The sequence below is a fragment of the Agelaius phoeniceus genome, chromosome Z, assembly GCF_051311805.1.
Source record: "Agelaius phoeniceus isolate bAgePho1 chromosome Z, bAgePho1.hap1, whole genome shotgun sequence".
Lineage (NCBI taxonomy): Eukaryota > Metazoa > Chordata > Aves > Passeriformes > Icteridae > Agelaius > Agelaius phoeniceus.
The window spans coordinates 44,823,241-44,849,585 of NC_135303.1; the positions used below are offsets into that span (position 1 = coordinate 44,823,241).

The 26,345-nt window shown below is 37.3% G+C and overlaps 1 protein-coding gene across 5 annotated transcripts in view; it reads right to left on the reverse strand.

Annotated features, from left to right (window-relative positions):
- Window positions 1–26,345, reverse strand: part of LOC129133064 (leucine-rich repeat and immunoglobulin-like domain-containing nogo receptor-interacting protein 2) — a 484,996-nt gene that overhangs the window by 174,893 nt on the left and 283,758 nt on the right. For all 5 annotated transcript variants that reach the window (XM_077172067.1, XM_077172061.1, XM_077172066.1 and 2 more), the window contains one exon: window positions 4,161–4,203. The gene's annotated coding sequence lies outside the window, so the exon portion shown is untranslated. The remainder of the gene's footprint in view (window positions 1–4,160; window positions 4,204–26,345) is intronic.

Below are 26,345 nucleotides of genomic sequence, written 5' to 3' on the forward strand. Positions count from 1 at the left end.
ATATGAATTAATTAAGAATCAACACAAAGTGGGGAAGCAGGGAAACAAAAGAGCAAACTGCCTGTGATTTCCCTGGTGTGTATAGTGTCTGATATTTCCAGAAAAAACAACTCACCTAGCACAGGACTCAAATTTTGTGTTCGTATCCCAGATGCAAGGTTATACCTTGACTACTCAATGAGTTTTAATTTTTCAGAAAAGGAAAGGCTGAACAATGATAACATGCACTGCTTGCCAGCAATTTTTGAATCAGAATCTATGGCAGAGCTTTAGATCAGGAGAGCTCATAAATGGAATTTAGATCACTATGAACAGCAAAAGCAAAAAAAAAATATTTAGGAATTAGATTTCTTGTCATCTTCTGAAGAGTTCTTTCAGCAGACCCACTTGTGTTTACTGTCACTTTTTTCCTTACTTTTTAGGGGAAAAGATGATGGACTTTCAAGGAACACATCTGCGAGGCTCAGGGGTGTTCAACCACCACATACAGAAGTTAAGAAGAGTTTGCCTTCAGTAATTTGAAGATGATACAAACCAGGAAGGAGTGGTTGATATATCAGATGGATCTACTGCTTGTTAGAGAGCATTAACAGGCTGGAGTAATGCATGAACAGGAGCTTCACGCAGTTCAGTAAATGAACATGCAAACCCCTACGTCTGGGGAGGAAGGACACTTCCAGCATCAGTTCATGGTGGGTGGTGACTGGTTGGAAACCAGATCTGCAGAGAAGAATCTGGAGCTCCTGGGAGACAAGCTGACCATGCTGCAGCATGTTACCTTTGCAGCAAAGAGGGTCTGCATTAGCAGAAGTGTTGCTTGCAGATCGAGGCATCTGGTCCTTCCCCTCTGCTTTACACCTGGTGAGACAGTCTGAGGGGACTGTGCACAGCTCTGCCCTCTACGAAACAAATGACATGAACACACCAGAGCAACTTCAGCACAGGGCCACAGAGATAGTGGACCAAAGCTTGTCTTATGTGAGTAGTGGCTGACAGTGACTGGGACTCTCCAGCATGGAGAAAAAGGACTTGGGGGAATCTTATCAATGTGCACAAATGTATATCTGGAGCGACTGAAGAAGATGAAGTTAAACTCTGCACTAATGCCAAGTGGCGAGACAAGAGAAAACCGCAAACTGAAATAAATGAGGTTCTGTCTAAACATTAAGGAAAGAATTTCTGCTGTGATGCTGTTTGAACACGAGAGTAGGTTCCCCAGGAGACTGTGAGGTTGTCATCCTTGGAGAGACTCAAAATCTGACTGTACATTATCCTATCTACTCTAGATGACTCTGCTTTGAGCAGAGGCTCTGAACTAGGCTATCTCCAGAGATGCTTAGCACCCTCATCCATTCTGTGATTCCATGAAGTCTTGTAAAATGGTTGAAAGAATGAAAAAAATCATCACAACTTCTGTTTACTTCACAGTACTTTGAGATGCATCAGTGTAAACTCTGTTATAATAACATATTCTTTTACAACAGCAAAAAAAGAGAAGGTTAGTTTTGTCTTTACTCTGTTAAGACAGTGGGTTTCATGCAAGAATATTAGCTGTGACTTTTGAAGTCATGGATATTCAAAAATCTGGAATTTAAATAAAGAATCTGCACAAGAAGCACAATGCCACTATATCTAACCCCCAAGAACCCCATTTAAATAGACAGGTTTAATATTTAACATCAATTTCATCCTCTACTTGTTCATTTTTACCATAACTGCATTCCAATTTTTGAAAGTGAACTGAGGTAATACTGGAGAGACAGTAAGGGTAACGTCTGGAGAATACTTTTAAAAGCATCTTCCCACAGAACAAAAACCTAATAGTGTTCTACTTAGTTGGGGCTAGTAAATTCAAACAAGCAAGGCATGCAAAATAAGCCTACACATTCTGTTGCATTTCCACCATCATGGAAACAAAATAAATGGCTATGTTTTGCATTTCCTTTGTTTAGGGATGTTTTATTGAAGCAGAATCCAATTTCTGCATATGAAAAACTTCATGATATTACTGGTGACAGCACTCTGCTATTTCTTTACACCTTGGGAGCTTAGATTCTGTGATGGCCTGAAATTCCACTCAGGTTTGAGAATTGTACTGCTAATTGCACTATTAGCATTTTGCTGGTCTTGCTTAGCAAGTTCATGACTGTGCCTAGGTCTCAAAGAAGAAAGAAATGGGAAATGTGGATAACTGCTCTTTGGCTTGTTCTTTATAAACTCCAGGGAGATATTAATCTCTCACTCTATTTTTTTATCATAATTTTTTAATAGTGCTAATGGAAAAAGAGGGCACCATAGTAGGAGTTTCATTCTGCATCTGACAGTATAAATGTTATGGACCATTAATTGACCCAAGGGTTTAACACTTAAATTAAGAGTGCAGACAAAGGGTGGAGAAAAAGAGCTGGCTGAGAGAAAAGAACATGGATGCAATATAATATCAGTTCTGACGACTTGCTTTAAATGCTCGTTCTGAATTTTGAGACCTTTCAGTGGGTTTGTGACAGAGTGATTTCAGAGGTAGCACAGCAACAAAACAAAGAAGAAAGGTGAAAGGTGCTTGGAACAAAGAATGGGAACTTTCAGAATAGAAAGTATTGTGAAGGTGCTATCAGAATCTCTTAAAGATTTGGAGGTCGTTTTGGAGCTATACTGTACAGTGAAACAAAAGCCAATGTAAAAAATACCTCAACCATAATTCAGCAACATCCTGGATCCCAGAAAAAGGACCAGTTTGTTTTCAAGGGCATTCAAAGGATATTAAAAATTTTCACTGTTCTATAACACAAGTGTAATCAGCCTGGAGCAGAAAAAAAAGTGGAGAGAAGGAGGGAGGAAGAAAGGATGTGGCAGAAGGGAGTGGTGGAAGGAAGTCAAGGAAGGAAGGAAGGGCACTAAATCACTGCTGCATTTAAACTCCAGTTGGCAACTAAATACTCCCTTCCCTTCCCTTCCCTTCCCTTCCCTTCCCTTCCCTTCCCTTCCCTTCCCTTCCCTTCCCTTCCCTTCCCTTCCCTTCCCTTCCCTTCCCTTCCCTTCCCTTCCCTTCCCTTCCCTTCCCTTCCCTTCCCTTCCCTTCCCTTCCCTTCCCTTCCCTTCCCTTCCCTTCCCTTCCCTTCCCTTCCCTTCCCTTCCCTTCCCTGAACTTCCCTTCCCTGAACTTCCCTTCCCTGAACTTCCCTTCCCTGAACTTCCCTTCCCTTCCCTGAACTTCCCTTCCCTGAACTTCCCTTCCCTGAACTTCCCTTCCCTTCCCTGAACTTCCCTTCCCTTCCCTGAACTTCCCTTCCCTGAACTTCCCTTCCCTTCCCTGAACTTCCCTTCCCTGAACTTCCCTTCCCTGAACTTCCCTTCCCTGAACTTCCCTTCCCTGAACTTCCCTTCCCTTCCCTGAACTTCCCTTCCCTGAACGTCCCTTCCCTTCCCTGAACGTCCCTTCCCTGAACTTCCCTGAACTTCCCTTCCCTGAACTTCCCTTCCCTTCCCTGAACTTCCCTTCCCTGAACTTCCCTGAACTTCCCTTCCCTTCCCTGAATTTCCCTGAACTTCCCTTCCCTGAACTTCCCTTCCCTTCCCTTCCCTGAACTTCCCTTCCCTTCCCTGAACTTCTCTTCCCTTCCCTGAACTTCCCTGCACTTCCCTGAACTTCCCAGAACTTCCCTTCCTTGAACTCTTTTCCTTTTCCCCCTCTATTCCTATCCACAGTGCTTCACCAAGCACCTTATTTTATAAAAAAATGGAAAGATGATGTTCTCAAATAATGAGTTACACGAACAGGACTTTTGATACACAGTCAATCAAAATGAAGGCTCAGTAAAGAAAAGTTCAATATAATCATGCAGAGATTGTATTTTTCTTTCTTTTTCAGACTTCATGATTTACAAATGTAAACCACAACACAATAAAACTTATCAAAACTTTTTAAAGCTATTTCATCCATTTAAGAATGATGACATATATGACCTGCGACCCACTTGCCAGGCAAAAGAAGAAAAAATACATACATCCCACCTTTTCCATACAGAGAAAAAAATTCATAGCATTTGCAAATGTAAGACTAAACGAATTTAATTTTTAACTGTCTTGAACATATACACAAACAGCAATAGAAGGCATACGCATATTGAGTTGTTTTACTATGGAAATCATAAACAACATACCTTAAGACTTAGAGGGTCCAAGTCCTGGAGACAATCACAGCACCTTTGAAAAGAAAATTCCTTTGTTAAAACTATTGAAACTAATTTAGTTTAGGATAAAAGTCATTGTCCTCTGAAAGCTTTTGTTTATCACGGTTTTCAAACTCCTTTATTACCTAGCAGCCTGCTCCTGTCTGATTTCCAGCTACCTTCAAGAGATGAGTGCAATTTGTTCAGTCCCTCAGTTCCTCTTTTGAGTTTCCCAAGAAGTTTCACTGTACTATCCAGTCTTCCTCAGTCCAGCCTCCCTTCCTAGATTTACATTCATTCTGTATTATGAAGCCTAGCAAGAAACCTTTCTAAAGCAACTATTTTATGAAGTAGGTATCAACTATATTTTGTAGTCCCTCTGCAGCACCGTTTACTGCAGCAGCAGTTAACCAACAAACTGTTCAAGAATAAATACTAATCTCTCAGGTGACAGAAAGAAAATACCTAGCACCAAATTCTTACTCAGCTTTTCTGTAATGAAGGAGAATGTAATGACTGGACCTTTGGTTTACCAGTGTCAGCACATTGGACAAAGCGTTATAGGCACAGCACTGGGAACAGTTTATTTTGCCAAGGAACAACTTGATAAGCCTTTTCTCATCCTAACTTTTGTTTTGCACATGTTAGGTGCACGCACTCACACACGCTCATACTCTGTTGTATAATTGGAACATATCCTTTGCTCCTCTATCTGTGCAGTGATTTCAGAAAAATAATAAAAATTATTTTATATAAGTATCTTACCCCTTGAGTTCAAGATATCAAAGCCCCATTGACTAACAGACGATGCCAGCATATTTTTTTATGAGAGAAGATACTTCTGTGGCAGTGTGTCCTTGCCATCCCTTGTTCTACCCTAGATATATATTTATAAATATATACTTATACTACTGCAGATCTATACAGACTTGCATATGTATGTATATAGCATTGGCACATATTTTTTTAAATATTGCCTGAAAATATTTGTTTATCCCTCATCCCTTTGAAAATGTCTTCATAAAATATCAAACTTGCCATATCCAATTTTCTGTAAGTGTGAATTTACCTTCCCCCCTTGAAATATGATAAAGCTATAGTCCAAGTACTCTACTGTTACTGTATTACAAAGCTTGCCTTATTATGATATAGATAGTAGAAACATCCTATTCACCCAAATTTCACAGCTTGATATGTTTTATAGCAAAATATACAGTTGTATGGGGATGATCCAAGACATTTCCATTATGTTCATATCACTAAATGGTCTCCATAAAAGCAATCCCAATGGTGTAAGACTCAGAGTAACCTTGCCTCTAAAGCAGTTGTTTTATTGGCTAGCATAAGTAGCTCACCTTTAACAACATGTTCTGTGTCTTATTAGAGATAAGTTCTGATATTTTGGTGTACCAAAATGATAGTTTTCTCATTAATTATATATTTGTGTGTACAGATAAACACGCCAGCAATTTACTTAACTTTAAAGACACTGAAACTCCTGACAAATATTTTCAATTGCATTAACCTGCGTATAAAAAAAGTAAATTTACTTTTTTTACTCTAAAAGTAAATACTTATCTTTAGATAAGTATTGTTGCAGAAAAATAAAATTAAAAAAATACAAAATGAAACAGCAACCACCCAAAGTTAAAATTTACTTATTTGAATCAATTGTCTCAAAAATGAACCTCAAAGAAATGCATTAAATTCAAGGAAACAGATCTTCCTTCTAACTGGAATGATTCAGATAAACACACTGATGTTTGAAACAGTATGAAAAAATTCCCTCCAGCTATGAAAAAAAGCACTTGAAGAATATAAGTTTTTAGCTGTAAATTTGAACTTAATAGAATACATTAATTTATCACATTGTAAGCATAAGGATTATCAAGTTTATTCTATCAAAGCTTTCTTTCTGCTGTACATATGACAGGATTCTGACTTTAAGTGAGTATTCCCAAACAGCTCCTTTGCTAATGTTCTTTTCAAAAATCCCACAACTCTTATTTCATGATACTATCTACAAAATGCTTTTCAATCATTCAGTTTGAAATGGTGGTTCAGACTTCAGCTGATGTAACAGCTAATGTTAAAAATTATTGTCAGCTTGGTTTGTACTTTGCCAAATTCAATACAGAAAAAGATTACCAATGACCTCACAGGTCCTGATCCTCCAATTACTGTATTTTTGACAATGATATATTTCTTGGATTGTTGACAAAACAACATTGAAGCCAAGACTATCAGCTCCATTAATCACTGATGAGAAAGTACCTTACATTCTTCAGTGATGACTACCCTACATTTCACTAAGGAACAGTACTCGTTGAAATGTACATATATTCTGAAACATTTATTTGATTAAAAAAAAACCCACAATTTTCATATGCTTAGAACAATCTCACAAGAGACCAACATACTTCATGTACCTAGTCAATTTATTTCATCTCAAGAACTAATTAATTCACTCTCTGGCACAGTTTGTTCAAATGCAAAAATAGAAATCCTGATTTGTAAAACAAAAAGATACATATATCAACACATCAGGTGGTGGGATTAGTTTACTCCAAGGAGCAATGAGCTATGGACTGGATTTTCTTTTGTCTGCTAGTTATGATTGAATAGCTCTTAGAAACAAAATTATGCCAGTGATGGAATTGAGACATTGAGCTTTGCATCAATGACAGAACAAGATGGACTGTGATGAATCATAAAGTATCAAAAGTATGATGGTTCAGTTGGTGAAGGATTTACAGCCTATGGTGTTAGGTTATGGTTAGAAATTTCTCTCAAGGGTTGTCATGTTATAGTTCTAGTGCTCCCAGATTTCAAAGAAGCCCTCATTCTCTGCTGAAAGAGCAGCTTTTGCCACAGTTGCCATTTTGCTGATCCTCTGAAAATCTGGAAAGAGTGATCAAGTTAAGGGGCTTGTGTGCATACACAGTAGAGTGAAGGGGAAAATCAAACTGTAGCTGCTAAAACTTGGTAATTTGTGACCAAAAGATGATGTGGCATGGAGGACAAGAAGGTCCAACTGCAGAAGAGGTTGAACGGTTTGGACAGAATAGGAGTGACAGGACAGAAGGACTCTCTATAAGGGAGTGAGGTTTCCCTTGGGAAGGAGGTACATTGCAGAGTTGTCTTGCAACAATCCATCACTCATGGACATAAGTGCTCAAAGGCCGAAAGCCACCATCAGGCAGCAGAACTGTGATGGAGAATGGATCCAATATTGAGTTAATGTTCATGGGATTGGTACCACTGAATGTGTACATAAGGAATCAACTCCTGATGCACCTCTGCATACACCAGGAAGAACAGCTTATGGTGATAAGACTGCCCAGTGCACTGTACATTAAATCTTCTGTATTAAAGCACAAGCCAGTGTTTAATTCAGCTCAAGGCATACAGTAAAATTTTCCCAACTGGAGACTTGTGAATTAGTGGTTGAAAATATACAGATTATTCCTGCACAATTGACTGGACCATAAACATGGTATTTCCACACAAAGGATGGGTTTATCTCACTCGCAGTTATAATATAAAACTATTTTTAATGTGATGATTAAGCTCTTGGAAGTTTCAGGTACACTACAGATCTCTACTGGGTTACTCTGTGAATATTTATTAAACATGTTTATTTTGGATTAAATTTTCTCATATAAAATCAAAATATATTGTGTACTCAGGTAAGTACTTTTAATGCATCCTATTGTATGAACCAGAAGGACAATATTAATTTCTCTTAATATAATCTATAGACCTTGCTATCTACACTGAAAATAAGGGAGAATCACCCAGTCATTAGTCAGCTGAGTGAGCTGCAATAGTCAGCTGAGTGAGCTATAAAAATAAATTTCCTTATCTAAAAACAATTAGGAATGTAATATTGAAAGCACAGTTCTCACAATAACTGAGGTAATTATTAAACTTGTTCTGTATCTGATAGACAAAGACTTTGAAAGGAAATTAAATCACTGATTTCTTGTCCTAGAGTTAGATGCCAAATGAGATAATATAATTACAGATGAATGAATTTTTATCCTAATTTTATAACTAAAATAATATCTAGCACACACATTGCAAAAGCAAGGAAAATCAGAAAATTTAGCATTTATTTCAAGGAATAACAGTGGATATTCACTTTGAGCATACAAAGACTGGTGCAGTCTTGCAGCTACAGGGCAATGAAAATTATTCAGCCCCACAGGAAAATTTCTCACGAAGTTAAGCATGCATCACCAGGACTCTCTAACAGGAATTAACATCACAACCACAGAAGGAATGCACTGATGGCAGAATGTGCTTAGGAAGGCACATAATCAGCAGATTTCCATGCTGGTCACATCACATCCCTTTTTATTCTGTCCTGCCTTAAATAGCATTGGCTTCTTTACCCATAGAAAAGCCTCCATCATTTCTTCATTCTTAGTGGCATAGTCACATGCTTCACTGACAGCTGCTTCTTGTATTTTAAAAGACCTTTCAAGTGACAATCTGATTGTCATAGGAACACGTACATTTCCTGACATGAGGATGAGAACAATGTAACTAACCTGTTGCTACTAAATGGAATAAAAAATTGCTATGTTCTTCCACCTCCTCTACCACTAAAAAATTCCATCTTTCACTAAGAAAATTGAGTCTGCATAGTCTTTGATATGCTATAGATTGATTTCTGCTGAGTTAATCATAGCATTAATACTTAAAAGCCAAAACTTACCTTAGTGCTGGCAACTTTGTATTTAAATCAAGGTTATGGAAAATAAGAGTAATGAACCTCATAGAACTGAAAAAGCATCCAAAATAGTAGCAGAATGAAGCAAAGTCAAGTCCGTCAAAACAACAGTAGAACTTTTGAAATTCATGACTTTATCAGAACATGATATGCCACTGTGAACAATTTCAGTTCTATGGAAATTTTTTGAGAGGACAGTGATGGAAATTTTGGCTTAATGGCTTAATTTCTACTAAAATTTGTTTGGGTCATAGCCACAAAACAATACCTGAGGACCAAAGGAGGAGCAGAACCAATTTCTCTTGTGCTGTCTACATTGTGCTTTGGGTTATCACGACTTTAATAAAATGCCACTGCAGGCATAGCAGTGCATTTCAGCCACTAGACAGCAATACATTCAGGAAGGATAAAGGCCTTTTGTGCACGCAGGTGTCCCTTACAGGCAATAAGCTTTAGCTCTTCATGGAAAGACACAGGATTGTGCAGCAAAGTGTGAGAGGTAAGGTCTGTGCTTGTGTGAAGGAGCTGCACTAGGTAGAAGATGCTCACAGTGCCACAGCCAAGATCACATTGCTACAGTCAGGTTTGCACAATGCTCTCTAGTGGAAACTGTTTTCTTACAGCATCTGTTCTTTTCTTATATTTTATCTTTTAAATAAAGTAAAATCCAAACCAATTTATTAAAGCTTTTCTTCATGCAATATTGTAGACAACACAAGGCCATAATAAACGTCATCCACTATAAAGCTTTTTCATAACACTTTTCAGCTAACCTATTTTTGAGAATATTTTTACCGGAATAATTTAACTGTAATTGAAAACATGTCATTGAACCAGGAATTTGGAGGAGGGCAACAAATAAACTTCCATAAGCTGTAGTATCCTGCACATCCTAAAATGGAACAAGTAAAGACCAGAAACTAGAAAATAAGTGTGCCAAAAATGCAGTTAAGAAAAAGGCTTTTTGAAGTGGTAAGTTGCTAAAATTCCCTACTGAACTTCAATTTACACATTCTGCTAACACGTCATACTAGGCCAGTTTAAACTATTCAAAAGGAATCCACTGTACCTTTCTTGCCTCCTTTAACATCATCCCAGAATTCAAGTAGTCTATTTGTATGGGCTGGCTGCTGTGATGGGAGGTAAAATCTGCTATTTATGTTGCAAACTAAAAGAGTGCCATAGCCATAGTAATACTCTCAAATGGAAATATTCCTGTTACTTACATATTTACATAATTTAAGAGATCAGTAAATCTTTGAAGAGCAGCTGTTTCTAGGATATCTTGTGATTCTGACTCTACAAGTGCTGTCAGAAATACATCCTGCTCAGTTGAACCAGAGCTTGATGCGCACCAACACATACTTTGAGATTGTAAGAACTACCAAAATTTAGAACCACTAAATGCTTTGTTGTCAGTATGAATCTTCTCACACTATGTTAAAAACCATAAGTAAATTGATGGATTAAGGTGCACCTGGCTTGAGAGTAAAGCAGGTTAAAGACAATGCCCTCCAGCAGCTGGATATGAGAACAGTTTCAGCAGTGTGTATCAGCGGGGCTAATATTTCAATTGTTCCTCCCCAAGTCCATATATAGCAACTATACTAACAATAATTCTGCCACTCACAGGTTTTCTGGTAACTCTAGTGTCTAAAGACAGTTTAGAAAGAGCTAAAAGAGCTATGCTTCAAATTCTTTTCACAGCAAAGATTTCAAGTACTGGTTAAAAAGATTTTCAACATCCTATCTGTATGTTCCTTTAGACTGGTTCAATCAGATATTATTAGGAATGCCATTAGGGATTAATGAACAGGGAATAATGATGACATTCAACAGTAGTTTCTGAGGTTCCAAAGTTTCTAATTTAGAAAAAAACCCTAAAGCTGTATAAATGTTCCTTCTCTTTCAACACAGACCTCAAAGCTGAGGTCTGTATTAAGTGCAAGCTGAAATTTTGCTTAGTTGTAACTGCTTGTATGTGTCAATCAACAGACTGGCTGGCCAACAGCCTTGATATAACTAGTTTAAAGCAGTCTGACTATAAATAGTTTTGCTGACTCAGATCAGTCTCTCCACCTCTTATCTCTCCAAATCAACATAAGAAGAATATGAATATGGGTTACTCACACCTCAGCAATTTTAATTCTGTTCCTTTTTGGACTAACTCAGTACAGTTGGATTCAACCAAATATAGCTGCTGAAAGAACATGAATAACAGTCCTAATAGCATTTTGCTTCAGAAGATATAAATAAGAATACCTCTGCTGCAGGCAGTTTAGATTAGCTGAAAATGCAGCCAATGTGGACTATCCTAGAATGCAGAAGAGTGCAGAAGAAAAATAAAAAATATATTTCCTGTCCTGACATATTTTCAATTTTATACACAATTATAAATGCATACCTATTTCCTTTTTTAAAAACATTTCAAATATATCAGGTGGGAAGGGACCCACAAGGATTAAGTCCAGCTCTTGGTCCTGCACATGACACCCCCAGGAATCATGCCGTGTGCTTGAGAGCATCATCCAAACACTTCTTGAGCTCTGATATGCTTGGTGTAATGACCACTTCCCTGGGGAGCTGTTCCAGTGCCCAACCACACTCTGGGTGAAGAACCTCTTCCTGATATCCAAACTAAACCTCCCTCAACACAACTTCAGGCCATTCCCATTGGTCCTGTCACTGGTCACCACTGAGAGAGATCAGCGCCTGGCCCTCCTCTTCCCCTCACAAGTAAGTTGTAACTGCAGTGAGGTCTGCCCTCAAGTCTCCTCCAGGCTGAACAGACCAAGTGACCTCAGCCACCCCTCAAGGCCCTTCTTCACTGCCCTTCTTTGGACACTCTCTACTGGCTTTATATCATTTTTGTATTTCAGGGACCAAAGCTGCACACAATGTTCAAAAAACATTTGAATTTTTTTTCCTGGGAGGAGAGAGACAACATGAAATTATGATGGTAGGAAAGGCTGCAGCAGGCAAACTGAGCTAAAATCAGGCACCAAATTAAGTAGTTTATTTTTACTTACTGTCCTTATTTCATGCCTATTGTTACAGTATCCTTTCAGGAAACAAGCTATTTTATACTCAAGGTGTTTTATTGAGCACAGAATGAAGAACAGAGAATTGCTACATTTTAATCTTAGCTCTGTTTCTTCTCACATAGTTTGGACTAAAACATTTTTTTTTCCCCCTCCATCATCATACTAACAACAGAGGTTGCCTTACCAAGCCCTGAGAGCCCTGTCCATGATAGAGCATTAGTTGCTAGTGCCCATGGGAAGAAATAATCCCACTGAATCCCCAGATGTTCTCTTGAGTGTGATTTGGGGCAGGGGAATTTAAAAATGAATGAAATAGGCAGAGAAGATGTCATTGTAAATAGACATTGTCCATTTATAAAAAGGGCCAGGTCATTGTCCATTTATAAAAAGGGCCCTAACTGATTGATTTTTAGGACAGATTCTCCTAAGATGTAGCCATGCCATTAATTTGAGTCTGGAGCAATTTTAATCTAGATATGTGTACTCTCAATACCCAACTCCAAATGAAGTAAAATATGTGCATATTTCAAAATGAGAATTATAATGCTTCAAATTCATATGATGTTATCCAAAAGTGCTCTTTGAAATCAATATGACAATTTTGAATAGTAATCTGTCCCTATTTTCAGGCTACCTGACTGTACTTAACAACCCCTGTATTACTAGAAAGAGATCCTACAACAAAAAAAAAAAAACAAAAAACCAAAAAAAACCCCATTTCTATAAAAAAACCCAAACCCACCTTACACCTATAACATATTGACAATATGCTTCACTAATCAAGCTGAAGTTGTCTGGCTTCTGACAGCATGGAGCTTGAGAAGAATGACAGTTTAAAATAACCAGGTCAACTTAAAGACACAGACTATTATGTTAAAACTTGCCCACACAGATAAACACTGACTTTATAAGATTTGAAAATATTAGCTGAACATGTGAAAACACTCAATCCTCCTGAATGGACTTTTTTTGGACTTGGAATATTAACTGCTTTTTATAAAAAATGAATTCTCAACAAATCAACACAAGGGTGAGATTGACAGCAGTTGGCATCAAAACTACAGCTACAGCTGGAAGCAGTCCAGCAAAGTATCTTTCCCTGGAATGAAGAGAGCAAATAATGGACAAAAACTCAAAAACATGAAGAAGGGAGACAAGCAAAAATGGTGAATAAAATAAAATCAGTCTTAAAAGTGAAACAATCCCCATATTGTAAACAACCCAAGATTTCAATTTTAAACAAATAAGCTTTCAGAGAAGACTGGGGATAGTAATGTGCTAAAGGAAATTGTTAATAAGTGATAAAGTACTGGAATTATCTGTTCAGGGAGGTGGTAGAGTCACCTGGATGTATTTAAAGGGAGATTGGATGTGACTGTCAGTGCCATGGTTTAGATGAGGTGTTAGGGGATGTGTTGGACTCTGTGATCTTGAAGGTCTCTTCCAAACTAGTGATTCTGTGATTCTGTAATCAAAGTTCATTACTACCTGCACCTGAAGAGCCATTGTAAATAACTTCAAAGCATTCACAAAAGGAATTGAAAAAGACCATATTGGTGAATGAGAATTTCTATTATTAACTGGCCTTATTAGAAAACAATAATAATTCATTTAACTAGAAACAATATTTGAAAACAATAATAATTCATTTAAAGACAGCTTCCTAATTAAAATTGGTGAAGATTATGATTGATCATTGTTGATTGATCATTGATTGATCATTATTATTGATCATTGTCTTCCTTGGAATGCTCATTTCCCTTTTTAAGAGTGACGTTCCTGTATAAATATTTATTTAGAAAGCAACCGAATGTAGGGGGATTTCCAGGGAAGGTATATATGTTTTCCTGGAGACAAAGATCAGAAGTATACAAGTGCAATTAAGTTCATTACCTTCATAGAGGAAGATATATATATACATATATATATATATATATATATATATATATACCTATATACATATATATACATATATATATATATGTATATATATATGTATATATGTATGTATGCACAGATTCTCCCACCATACTACATTCTTCCATCTTGCATGTGGTAACCCTCCAACTATAACGCCAAAGAAAAGTTACTAACTCTGTACTTATGCCTCATATCCAAGAACACAAGGCTGTTCCAATACAGCTAGTGCACAAGGCTGCGTAAGAAGAATAACCCTGAGCAGGACAGTCTCGCTGTGAGGAGCATGCACCCCACCATGGGCCATTCCAGCAAAGGGTGCAGAGGAGGGACCCTGCTCCCAGGTGATGCATGGGTCAGTGGGCTGCAGGGGAGCACAGGTGCAGGTGGGGCTGCAGTGCCTGCTGTGCAGCAGAGGATGGAGGATTGAGTGTGTGCATGGCCCCAGCTGCCAAGGAGGAGGTTTGCAATGCTCAGAACCTGTAAGGCAAGGTGCTGTGTGTGCAGCTATGGGGCTGTGCAACTGCGGTGTCTTCCATGTGAGTGTGTGTGTGAATGGCAATTGTATTTCTTAGATTTACCACAGAAGGCTGCCTGAAAATTTGCAGGTGTTTACTAAGCTTTTAAGTGTTTAGTATTGTGGGTTATTGTGGGTTTTTGTTGATATTGATACCAAATATATAATTCACTGACTTCAATTTATTTCTGTGCTTTTAACACAAACAATTTTGATACTGATTTAAACCACTTCAGCAGAACAATTTTTTTCTATATTGTGCTATTATGTCTTTCTTTTATTAGAATGAGTTAACTTGAAACAAAAAGCTCACACTATGAATATACACCCTGTCTTAACAGCACCTTCAATACAACAAGTGAAAATATAATTTGCTCCCCAACCAGACTACTATGTGATTTCAGAGACAGATACCTTGTCCTTTGGAAACTAAGTGTAATGGTAATGTTTCACGTTTGAAGATCAAGTATATATTCCATCAGTGACTGAATGGTGTGCAGCTGTTACACTGATAAAAGCCATTAAAAGAATAATACAGCTAAATAAACTTTTTGTCATTCTATTTAGATCCTGTGTACATTTATAGGTGTGTATATACATACTCACTAAAATTTGACATTCTCATAAAAATACCTAAAACGAAGGAAGCCTGGAGATGAATAATTAAAATTACTAATAGAAAATTAATTTCTTTAATGTCTTCAAATAAAATATTCCATGTAGTTACAGATAGAGTTTTGTTTCTTTTGTATTGTCATTTTTAATGGTATATGGCATACATTTAAAACCAAACTTGCAATTCAGCTTATCAAGAAAAAAAACCAACTTAGAGTTGTTTTATACTGTGTTTACTATTCTTTTTAGTGGATTACTACTGGCTACCATTTGCCTGTGATATTACTAATTAGTGAGAAGCACTGAAGTTGAAATGAGGAATCACTACATTCTGATAACCAAGACTAACAACAGGAAGTGCAAATAAAATTATTTGGGAGCCCTATCTATAAGAAAAGACCTTAACAAGAAGGTGGCATCAGCAAAGGTGGATGCAACCCAGTTACAAGCCAGTCTTTTAAAGGAAGCAGGAAGAGGGTTTATATCATACACACAGCAGAATACAGTTCTCTGGAAAACTGATGAAGGCAAACTTCATTTAAGTGGAAAATAGAAAAGTAGAAGATATGTTAGAGAATAATACTAAGTACAGTAATGCTTTAGAAATAATAGAGATGAATGCAAGAAAAAAATAGAATTGCACAATATGTCAATTCCCATTCCTCAAATGTTACAAAAGAAGTTGACATTGTTTAATAGAGCAAATGAACTATGCTTTGAGGTTTTTAGATGTTTTTAAATACAAAAATCCTTTGGTTTACATTGGCTATAAATCTCACACTTTTTTAGCCAAACATCTGCTCTTATTGAAAACTGAACTTGTTTCTTAAAACCAAAAGAAAGCTTACAGAATGCTCTTAGATTAAAGGGCAAATGACATTGAATTTTTAACTTTTTAACTAATGTTGTTAGATTTTATGCTAAATGAAAATATATGCTGTATCTGAAGCTTACAAACATAGAGTCTACCTCCTTTGTTAGATATCTTGAAATGCCACTTATACTTTGTAATGTGATTACATAGGATTTCTCAACACAGATATATTATATTAAAAATCAAAGAACACTTAAATCAGTGCCATCTGTGGTACAGAAGGCTAATCTGATTAAGAATTAGTTTATTTTACTATAATTAGCTCATATAAACTATAGCAGCATAAGAACTAGTGTAGACTAATAAATAAGTCCACACTAGACTAGTAAATAGTCTACACTAGGTGGTTCAGAGCTTAACTTGGCTGATGAACACTCCAAGAGCTCTGAAAGCACTTTTTATTATACAGGGAGCAAATGGAGTGATCATATTCCAAATGATATTTGGTTTATTTGCCATCATGCATCATGCTGAAGAAAATGAAATTAAGGTTGTGGAATTCAATTCCTATTTAAGGAAAAAAAATCATAATAAAGGGATGCTATTTATTATATATTTGCTTCAAATGTTCAACACAAATGCTGTAGTAAGATGACCTTACAGATCATTACTATTTATTTTAGTAATAATCTACAAAGCACATAAAAACAATCCAAGGTGATCACGTATCCCAAAATGATTTTTTTACACTGGAATATCTCAAGGACAATAATTCTGCTGAATTAAGAAGGATACTGACAACTCCTCTTCTAAATGTCAGCTCTTACATCTGGATACTTGAATATCTCTATGGAAATCAAGATAAAATGTATAAATATTTATTAAAGAAAATAGAGTAGGCAGGAAACAGAACTTGTTTTTTTCCTATTTACCCTACTTAAACTAATTCCCCTGGTAATCACTGCTGGTTTTTCACTCCTGGAGTCCTCAACTTTTTCCTTCAAATCCTGCAATTTTTCACCCTTATATCTCTTTCTTAGATCACCATGCTTTTTTTTAGAATTCTTACAACACTGGCTTCTGTCTAACTCATGGAAGACTTACATATACCACAAGGTGAAATAAAACAGAAGTAAAGAAAAGTTCCTGCTAATAAGGCTCTTAAGACACTAGACAAGAATAGAATTATTTAAATGAAATGTAATGGTTCAAAGAAAACATTTTCTTTCTTTTTTAATTTTCTATTTTAATTCTGTTCTTAAATTTGCAACCAAATTCTGTCTTTGAAATACCTTGGCTGAAACTTCTAAAAGCTGACGGTACTTAACTGGATCTGTAAACACCAATAGTTATAGAGGCTGAAATTGAGGCAATGTAATCCTTTTCTTCAACTCAAAGGGAAGAGTACAATTGTAAGGTTAATTAAAGTCTTATTTTTGAGTAAGCAGTTAAGTACTGCTTTAGTTCCAATTGACTTTAGTTGCTATAATGTACATTCATAAATGTCCTTAAGCAGGAGTGACTCACTGAACTGAAGCACAGAAGAAGCACAGTGTTGACACTACTAAAGAGTACAAAAGCAAAAACCTTGTTGTTAGATAATTTATTACAAACTATTTATAGATCATTAAAGATGGCAAAGAAAGCCAAACTTACTTGAATCTCCAGTTCCCATTTGATATGTAATTATTTTCATTCTCCAAAATAACTGGGGAGAATTTTTATGCTACTGAAAAACTGATATGAACATTTTATTTACATTGTTTTTCTTTTGCAGGAAGCATGTTATGAAATATCACCATATTCAGCTCCTCAAGGAGAGTGCAGGGGTGAAGAAAAAACATCTCTTATTCTGACTGAATTGTTAGCAGAAGGGGGTATACCCCCTGAATTAACAGGCCAGTGACTTCCTCTGAGACCCCCAAAATGTGATAGATAAGCGGTGGTCACCTACCTGTATATAAGATATGAAGTTAATAATCCACAATGAAGAATGTGTGAGCATAAGCTTCAGTTCCCTCTTGAACATTAACTCTATATGGAACCTTACAGAGGTAAGTTAGTGTCTTCCATCAGTTAGTACAGGTAACGGCATGACATGACTGCTATGAGGGAAAACTCAACAAAGATAGGGGAAAACTCAGATAAAATGGTAGCAAATGTCTGACAGCTATCTAAGATGAGAATACAATACAGAAATACTGAATGGAAGAACTAAAATCAGCAATAAGTGTGAAAAAAAATCCAAGATGGTCTAGTATCAAATACAATTCAAGGCACTACCTAGGTAATTACCTCAGTATCGCCCTTTTCTACATGTATTTCAAAAACTCACTTTTGCCTACCACTCTCACGCAACTGTTCTCACTCATTATTTGTTCCAGAGGGACACAAAACCCAAGACAATATTGTTTCAAAGCATAAAATTTGGACTAGACACAGCAGATGACTGTGAAGGAACCAAGGAGAAGGAGGTGAAGGGCCTTCAGCCTGCCGTTGGCAGCACAGTTGAGGACCAGGTGTCAGGTCTGTGGTTCCACCATTAGGAACACTACAGTTACATTTCACTGTTTTGTTTTGATGTTCTCAGGGTTTGAGAACATCAAAGCACCTATTTCACCTGTTTAATTTGCTCGTGCAAGAATTAAAAGCTGTAAGGAAGAAATTCTTTCAAGCAGATTTGCTATCAAATCTGGTACCAGTGGTGGCCTGACAGTAAGCACCCACAAAAGCCACTCACTCACTGTCCCCTGCTACAGCTGGGGAAGGACAGAAAATAAAGGGTTCAGGAGTTGAGATCAGGCCTGGGAGAAAACACTCCAAGGGCAAAACACGCTCAATTTAGAGATACAAAGTCAGTTTATCACTAACAAAATCAGGGGAGAATAATGAGAACCAAAATTAAGCCCTTAAAACCACCTTTTTTTCCCCAGCCCCTCCCTCCTTCCCACCAGCAGCACAGGGGGTGGGGGGCTCGTCAGTTATCACACAAGGTTTTCTTCTGCTTGGCTCAGGGAGAGGAGTCCTTCCCTTGCTGCACCATGGGCTCCCTTCCCACAGGGGACAATTCTCCATGAACCTCTCCAGCATAGCTCCAATCTCACAAGCAGCAGTCCTCCCATGCTGTGGCATGGGTCATTTGTCCATGCGGTGCAATCCTCCAAGGACAGGATGGGAGCAAGGAGCCCCCTCTCCACAGGTCTCCCACTGGATCACAGCCTCCTCCAGGCATCCACCTGCTCCAGCATGGGCACCTCCATGGGGTGCAGGTGGATCTCTGCATTCCCTGTGAATCCCCATGGGCTGCAGGGGCACAGCTGCTTCACCATGGGCTGCACCACGGCCTGCAGGAGAATCTCAGCTCCAGTGCCTGGAACAGCTCCTGCTCCTCCTTCTCCACTGACCCTGGTGTCTCCATGTTATTTCCCTCACATGTTCTCATCTACTCCTCTTCTCTGGCCAGAATTAAAATGGTTTCACACTTTTGTTTTGATTTTCTCCTTAAATCTATTATCACAGAGGCGTTACCAACCTCTCTAATTGGGCCAGCAGCACACCCATCTTCAGAGCCATTAGGGATTGGCTCTGCTGGGTTTGGTGGAAGCTTCCAGCAGCTTCTCACAGAAGCCAACCTCCGTGCCTTCCCCCTGCTACCAAAAACCAGGCCATGCAAACTCAACACAATATGTTCCTCTTATTCTAGTAGCACCACACTTGTGTTTCTTAAAAAGATCCCCTCTCTAGGTAGGGGAGTGGTATTCAGTACTATTCAATGTTTATCCCACTCATTTTTCCAGTGTGCTTCCATTCAAAATATAATAACTCTTGCTCTAGAAACAAAATCTCCATGGCCTGACAATATTACAGAAGGCCCACAGAAATTATGTAGATCAGCACAGAAAAAGAAACTGGTTGAGAATTAGCATGCCACACACATGGTAATGTAATAGTATTTGACTTTAAAAACTCTCTTATATAATTTTTTAACAAAGAAAAGAAAAAGAAGGATCCGATAAATTCCTCGATTCTGAATCCCTTCTTGGACTATGTTGCTCATATTTGCTTTTGAAATCCTGTTAAACTGCAAAGTGATATTTATAGCTAAATGGAGGGTTTGAGAACATCAAAACACCTCAGGTAAGTGCTTTCTGTTGGATTAAATTGCCAGGAGGATTCAGTTCTGCATATTTTCTCATTTGTTTTAAATCCTCTAATATTACGGGAAAGTTGTCGACTAGCCTCATTCTACAGATGAGAAGTTTTATGAACTTTGATTAAAGTTATGATATCTGTACATGGCGAATGGAGTGGTGATTGCAATAATAATTCTCACTTGGATAGAAGCAGTGGATTGTGGTTATAAATCTTGGCTTTGACTATATCTGCATAATAAAGTGCAAGGGAGCCTACAGTCTTCTGAACATTTGAAATGGGGATACTTTCATGAGGAAAGAAAAAGTAATAAAAAAGTCCAAGCTCATAAACTAGTGGCATTTTCAAGCTAATGACATTTACATGCCTGTGTGGCACTTATAATGCAGGTATACTAGATAATTTTGAAGGTCCATTCCAACCTAAGCCATTTGGTGATTCAGTGATACTATGATATTAAAGTTTTTAGAAACCCAGAGATTCAGAAAAATATTTTATACATAGATTTAAAAAAATCAAACCAAATCAAAACAACAAACCCTTAAGTACCACCCTTCACTTTCTTCCAAAAGATGCAAATAATTGATTTATGAAATATTATATATATTGATATATTTATGAATAATTGTATTCATGAAAATAAATACCTTCTCTCTTCACCCTCTGTTTTGAGGCTTTCCCATCTCTCTGGCACAAAGACTGCCTTTAGGAATATGGTCCACAGAGCTTCCATTACCACAGGAGGAAGAGGCTGAAAAACTTGGCTTACAGAACTGTGTTTTGCCTTGTGATTAGTGCAGTAAACAGAATAAATTAGTGAATTTCAGATACCTCCCGTCCCTCACAGCAGAGGATTTAACTTGCTATGTTTGCTGAAAGGGAATGTAGGACATCATTATGTCTGCCTGATGAGGAAGAAGGATCTTTGCATTTTGACCTAACTGTGTGTCGAAAAAAGAAGGTAAGAACTAAGACTATTTTTAGTCGGGGGTTCTAATTCTTCTTGCCAAGCTGTAAAGTACAAGATTATTTTCCAGACTACTTTCATAGAATGTAGAAGCAGTCCCTGGAGAACTGAATTATGATTCTGCTGCAATTATGGTTGATATGCCTGTCTTCACACTATGCACATCTGTGTTAATTGCCATCAGATCCAAAGCTGGAGGGACAATCTAGAGTTACCTTCCCAGTATTGCACACAAGGATTATGGAATGACAAATATTTTAAGTTATTTTTCTTCAGTGATATAAAAGCATCATAACCCTGCATTTCAGGGAAAGCCAGCTCTATCTCCATGAACACTAGCATGGTTGAGAGATGTTCACTGGAAGAGAAGAGGAATTGACGATTATTCACAAGAAGCAACTATAAAAAAGTGATGCAACAAACTGTAAATTAGCCAAAGTCCCCCTCCATTTCAGGGATTTTCAGTTCAAGAGTAAAGGAGGTATTTCCTAGGTCAATAACGGCCTTAATGAAGGGCTTTTCTAGAATTTTTTGTTTTGTTTTGTTTTGTTTTGAAGATAATATTTTTTTATAAAATATAGCAAACAGATAAACATTTTGGTCACTTTGAACATGCTAGGCGAGGTGGCTACAAACAGATATTTCAGTCTACAATACAAAAGAAAAAGACTTCTTGGGAAGCATTCTTCTTAAAGAATCATAAAATGGTTTGAGTTAGAGGAGTCACTTGGTGATCATCTAGCCAAACACTCTCACTGTGGGAGGAGTGTTTCACTAGATCACATTGCTCAATGTTCCATCTAACCTGATCTTGCTACTTGCAATGATGTGGCACTCACAATGCCTCTGATTTTTTTTTTATGTCCAAACTAAATTTGCCCTCTTTCAGTTTAAAACTGTTGCTCTTTGCCCTGTCACTAGAGGCCTTGGTAAAAAGTTGGTTTTTTTTTTGGTTGTTTGATTGGTTGGGGTTTTGTTGTTGGGGGTCTTTTGTTTGGTTTAGTTATGTTTCTCCTGTGTCTCCTTTATATATTGAAAAACTGTGATAACGTCTCCCTGCAGCCTTCTCTTCTCCAGTCTGAATAAACTCAATCCTGTCCAATTTTCTTCATAGGAGAGATGTTCCAGAACTCTGACCATTGTTGCACCCCTCTTCTGGACCCAGTCTAACACATTTGTGTTCTTCTTTCACTGGGGCCCCAGAATGAATTCAGGTAGGATCTCTCCAAAGCAGGGTATAGAGGGACAGTCAACTCCCTTACTGGCTGGCCACACTTCTTTTTGTGCAGCCCAGGATACTGTTGGCTTTCTGTGCTCTAAGCACATATTGCTGGCTCTGTTGTAGGTTCAGGGGGGCCAACTATTTTCATTATGCCTATAACACATTTAGAATACTGGATTTTGCCATTTATTTCACTGGCACTCTTTAGCAGTAATTCATGTCAACAGTAATTGCTGTATGCCAGCTTCAGTTAGACATATGATCTGAAGCTTGCCTAGGGATATAGGAAAGATTTCTTCATATTTATTTTCAGCAAAATAATGAAGAACAGAGTAATAGAACGTTAATCAGAATCATGGAAAATGTTACCCTTAAGAATAGGGTGATATCACTTCATAAGGTTATAACTCTTTGTAGATTATTACAGAGTTATAGAATGGTTTGGGTTGGAAGGAACCTTGAAGATCATCAATTCCAAACTCCTACCATGGGCCACTAGGCCAAGATGCTCAGAGCCCTTAACCCCCTCTATCATCTAAAGATGTGAGGGAGATCAGCAAAACTGGAGAAAGCTGCATGATTTATTAGTTTGCTCCAAAGAAGGAAACTAATCATAATAGAAGCACTTCTCCTTCAACACATCAAATATTTTCTTATTAATAATTTGGATTAATAGCCATCTATGAATCAATATTTTGTTATCAAAGTAATAGTCAGCAATCTCCTTGTATCAGAGGTAACTTTAGTAAGATACACAAAAATAGAGTGCTGCCAGTGGTAGATAAATTTTCTTCCCATTAGTTACATTTTCAAAACTAAGTAGGGAATGTTTGAAACTCTTGATGAAAGAAAGACAATACTGAAATCATCAGTAGGCAAACGATTAAAGGATTAAATACTTAATTTGAACCAGTATCAAAGATCTGGATGCTTATGTTTAGTTTCTTTATCTTCATCTACATTTTCTGCATCTGTAAATTTCCTGAAGCTTCAAGGGTTAAATTATCATAAGGCACTTTACAAGGAAGATGCATCAAGAAGTGCCTGAATGTGTCTTCACAACAAAGAGTGAACTGCAGAAAAATGTCACCTCTATTAAAAAAAAACCCAAAAACCAGCAAAATACATGTGATGTTATCTATACCATAAGGCTGCAAGTTCAATCAATTCCACTGGATTCAAAGGAATGAAAAGATACTACTTATTCACACCAACACTTCTTTGTTTAAAATATATTTTCCTTATTTGCATTAAGTTTTCAATGTTTTACTTCCTGAACCCATTTAGGTTCTGTATAGATGCTTAATTCCAAATTCAGGTATAAATTTTGGTATTTCAGGTATAAAGTCCTATCTGACAGGAATTTAAATAGAATAAAGTTAAGGACTTGCAAGCCTGAGCTGATTACCCACACATAAAAAAACCAAAACCAAACAAACAAACCTGAACCAAAAAGACCCCTTAAAATAGCAATCCTTTCATTTGAAGCAAATTTAAAATGCTATATGAAGTCTTTTACTCTATGCTACAGAATATGGAAGAAAATAAAAATTCTTTGTTCAAGTAGCTGGCAAAGGTGTTTCCTAGGACAGGAAATTCAAAGGACTCCCTATAAAGAATCAAAAAAGAATTAGCAGGTAACAGTGTATATGTTACAAGAATGAACCTAAACCAGGAAATGTAAATGAAAACAAACTTAACAAAAATGGAATCTTTGGAATAATGGAATAATGTTTTCTCCAGCAGAAGACAGTTCCAATTGACATTATACTGCTTCGACTATACTGACTTCCTTGAAAAGTTCATTTTGAGCATAAATCTCATTCCAACATTTTGAACCACTGTATAGTAATACATATGTTCCTATTTAGCAAGGCTGAGAAGAGTATGCAGCACTTCTGCACACAAAATAATGAAGGTTTTCAATTTTTTCAATTGAAAAAAGAAGGAAGAAAGTGAGGAAGTAGAAATCAAGTATGAAGATTTCTAGGATGGCCTGGGAGGATGCCAATGCTTTCAATGACTTTTCTTTATCTAGTTCATCTGTCCTGTCCATCACTCTGACAAACACTAATTGCAGGTGCACACTGATTTCCAGCTGGGAACTTCCACAATGTACTTCTTGATGATCTAAGAAAGGCCTTTGCAGCAGACCAGCTTTTGAAAGAAGCTGCTTTATCATGGATTCCATGATTTGCTCCAAGTCCTATAGCAGCAAAGTCTGAAAGAAGACTATTGCAAAGTTACAATTTAGACAGGAGAAACACAAGAGGGGATGTGCTCCCTCTTTCATTCCGTGTGGGTACAGACTGAAGAACGGCAGAAACATTGGCTTTGGAAAGATGAAGATGGTGCTATACAAAGCATATGCACCCATGGGGATCTCATTCCCATTAACTGAGTATGTCATTGAGTGAGAAAATCCATTATCCACTTTTGCATTAAGGAGCATATGAGGTCTTGCAAGTTGTACATAATGAAAAAAATCTATGGACCCTTGGAAATTAGGGTTTGCAGAAAGTGATAAAAAGTGAACAGATTATAACCATGTGAATAGTGATCAAAGTCCAAAGAAATTACAACGCCATTTATAATCTTTAGTTAGGCACTTGGTCAGGTTCAGAACTTCAGAAAATATACTGGCTTTGCAAGAGACTAGGGAACTACTGATAACATTAGCAGGATCTACAAGAACGCTAACGGTCCAACCATTCTAAAATTCTTATTAGCACAAGTCCTTTTCTCTAAATCCACTAAGACCATGTGATCTACTAGAAAATTTTACTCGTGGTGGGATGTTTTACACTCAGAATCAGAACAGATGGTGAGATTTGAGAAATAATCTCAGCAAAAGGACACTGCTACAGGTACAGATTTCTAAGCCTGCTTTATTTAAAGTCATCTTCTGGGGCCAGAGTCCTGTCTGGTGTAGATCATCATTAATCCATTAATTTTTAGTTATTTAATCTTATCATGTACTGGAATTAGAATTATTTACAGTTAAAGCTGTGGATCTTTTGCTGTCTTTCATTTAAAACAGAAATTAAATCTCCAGACATTTGTAATGAAATGTTGCAGGAACTTGCAATCAATTTTATGAAATGCACACAGAAAGATGGTGACTTTCTAGAAAAAAGGCTTTTTAGAGGCCTAGAAAAAGTTGAGCACATAAAAAAAATTCAGTGAAGGAAGCCATCTGAGCCATCTTCTCCAGTACAATGAATTAGTAATGAATGAAACAGGGAGCCAGGAACAAGTGATTGCAGAAAGCAAAGCATAGTCCCAGCTGTCAGTCAATCAAATGAGGCATGAGCTAGAATTGTCCTTTATTGCAAAAAGGACAAATAGGAATATATATTAGGAAGAGGGATACACAAGTGAAAGAGAAACACAGATGAATCTGAAGAAATCAGGGAGAGATGATGGATAAGCAATGTTTTTGGAGGAAAGGGCATCAAGCAAGGTTGAGGTGTGTGCACGATACAAGCATCGGGGCATTGGTGATGTCTTAGAATAGAAGGGAGGCTAACAACGGACAAACATAACAAGTAGCAGAAAAAAAAAAAGAAAAAAATCCTGAGTATTATTTCCTTCCCTAGAGAGTGAAAACAAATTGCAGAAGCTAACCGAAAATTTATAACCTGCTAATATCTAATGTAATACCTTTTTCATGTACAACTACAATTATGTCAAGCAAAAGATGAAGAGTCATAATAAGGGTGCTTGGATTATGGGTAATCTGTCTTAAAGAGCACCCTGCAGAGTGAGACAAGTATATTTAGAGATGAATTTAAATCTACACAATGACTGGAGATAATTGTCCAGCTAGCAGCACAGACCATACATGACCAGAAAAACAGGTAGTAAATAGCAGTCTATTAACCTTTTTCAAAACATGACAACAGGACAAATATTTGCCCATAGAGATTCACCTCTATGGGCAACATTCTCTGCTAAAATAGACTAGGGTTATCACCAGGCTACTATTGTTATAAAAACTGGGGGGAAAAAATAAAGCTAATGTATATCACCTTTGTGGGCCTTTCAACTTCTGGAGAAAATTTATAGTGCATTACTTTCTCAAACGATATTAAAATAAGTACAAATGAGCTACAAGGACTCAAGTCTCAAAAATTAATAATGCCCCCTACCTGCTTCAAACACTTGAAAAAGATTAAATAAAATAGAGC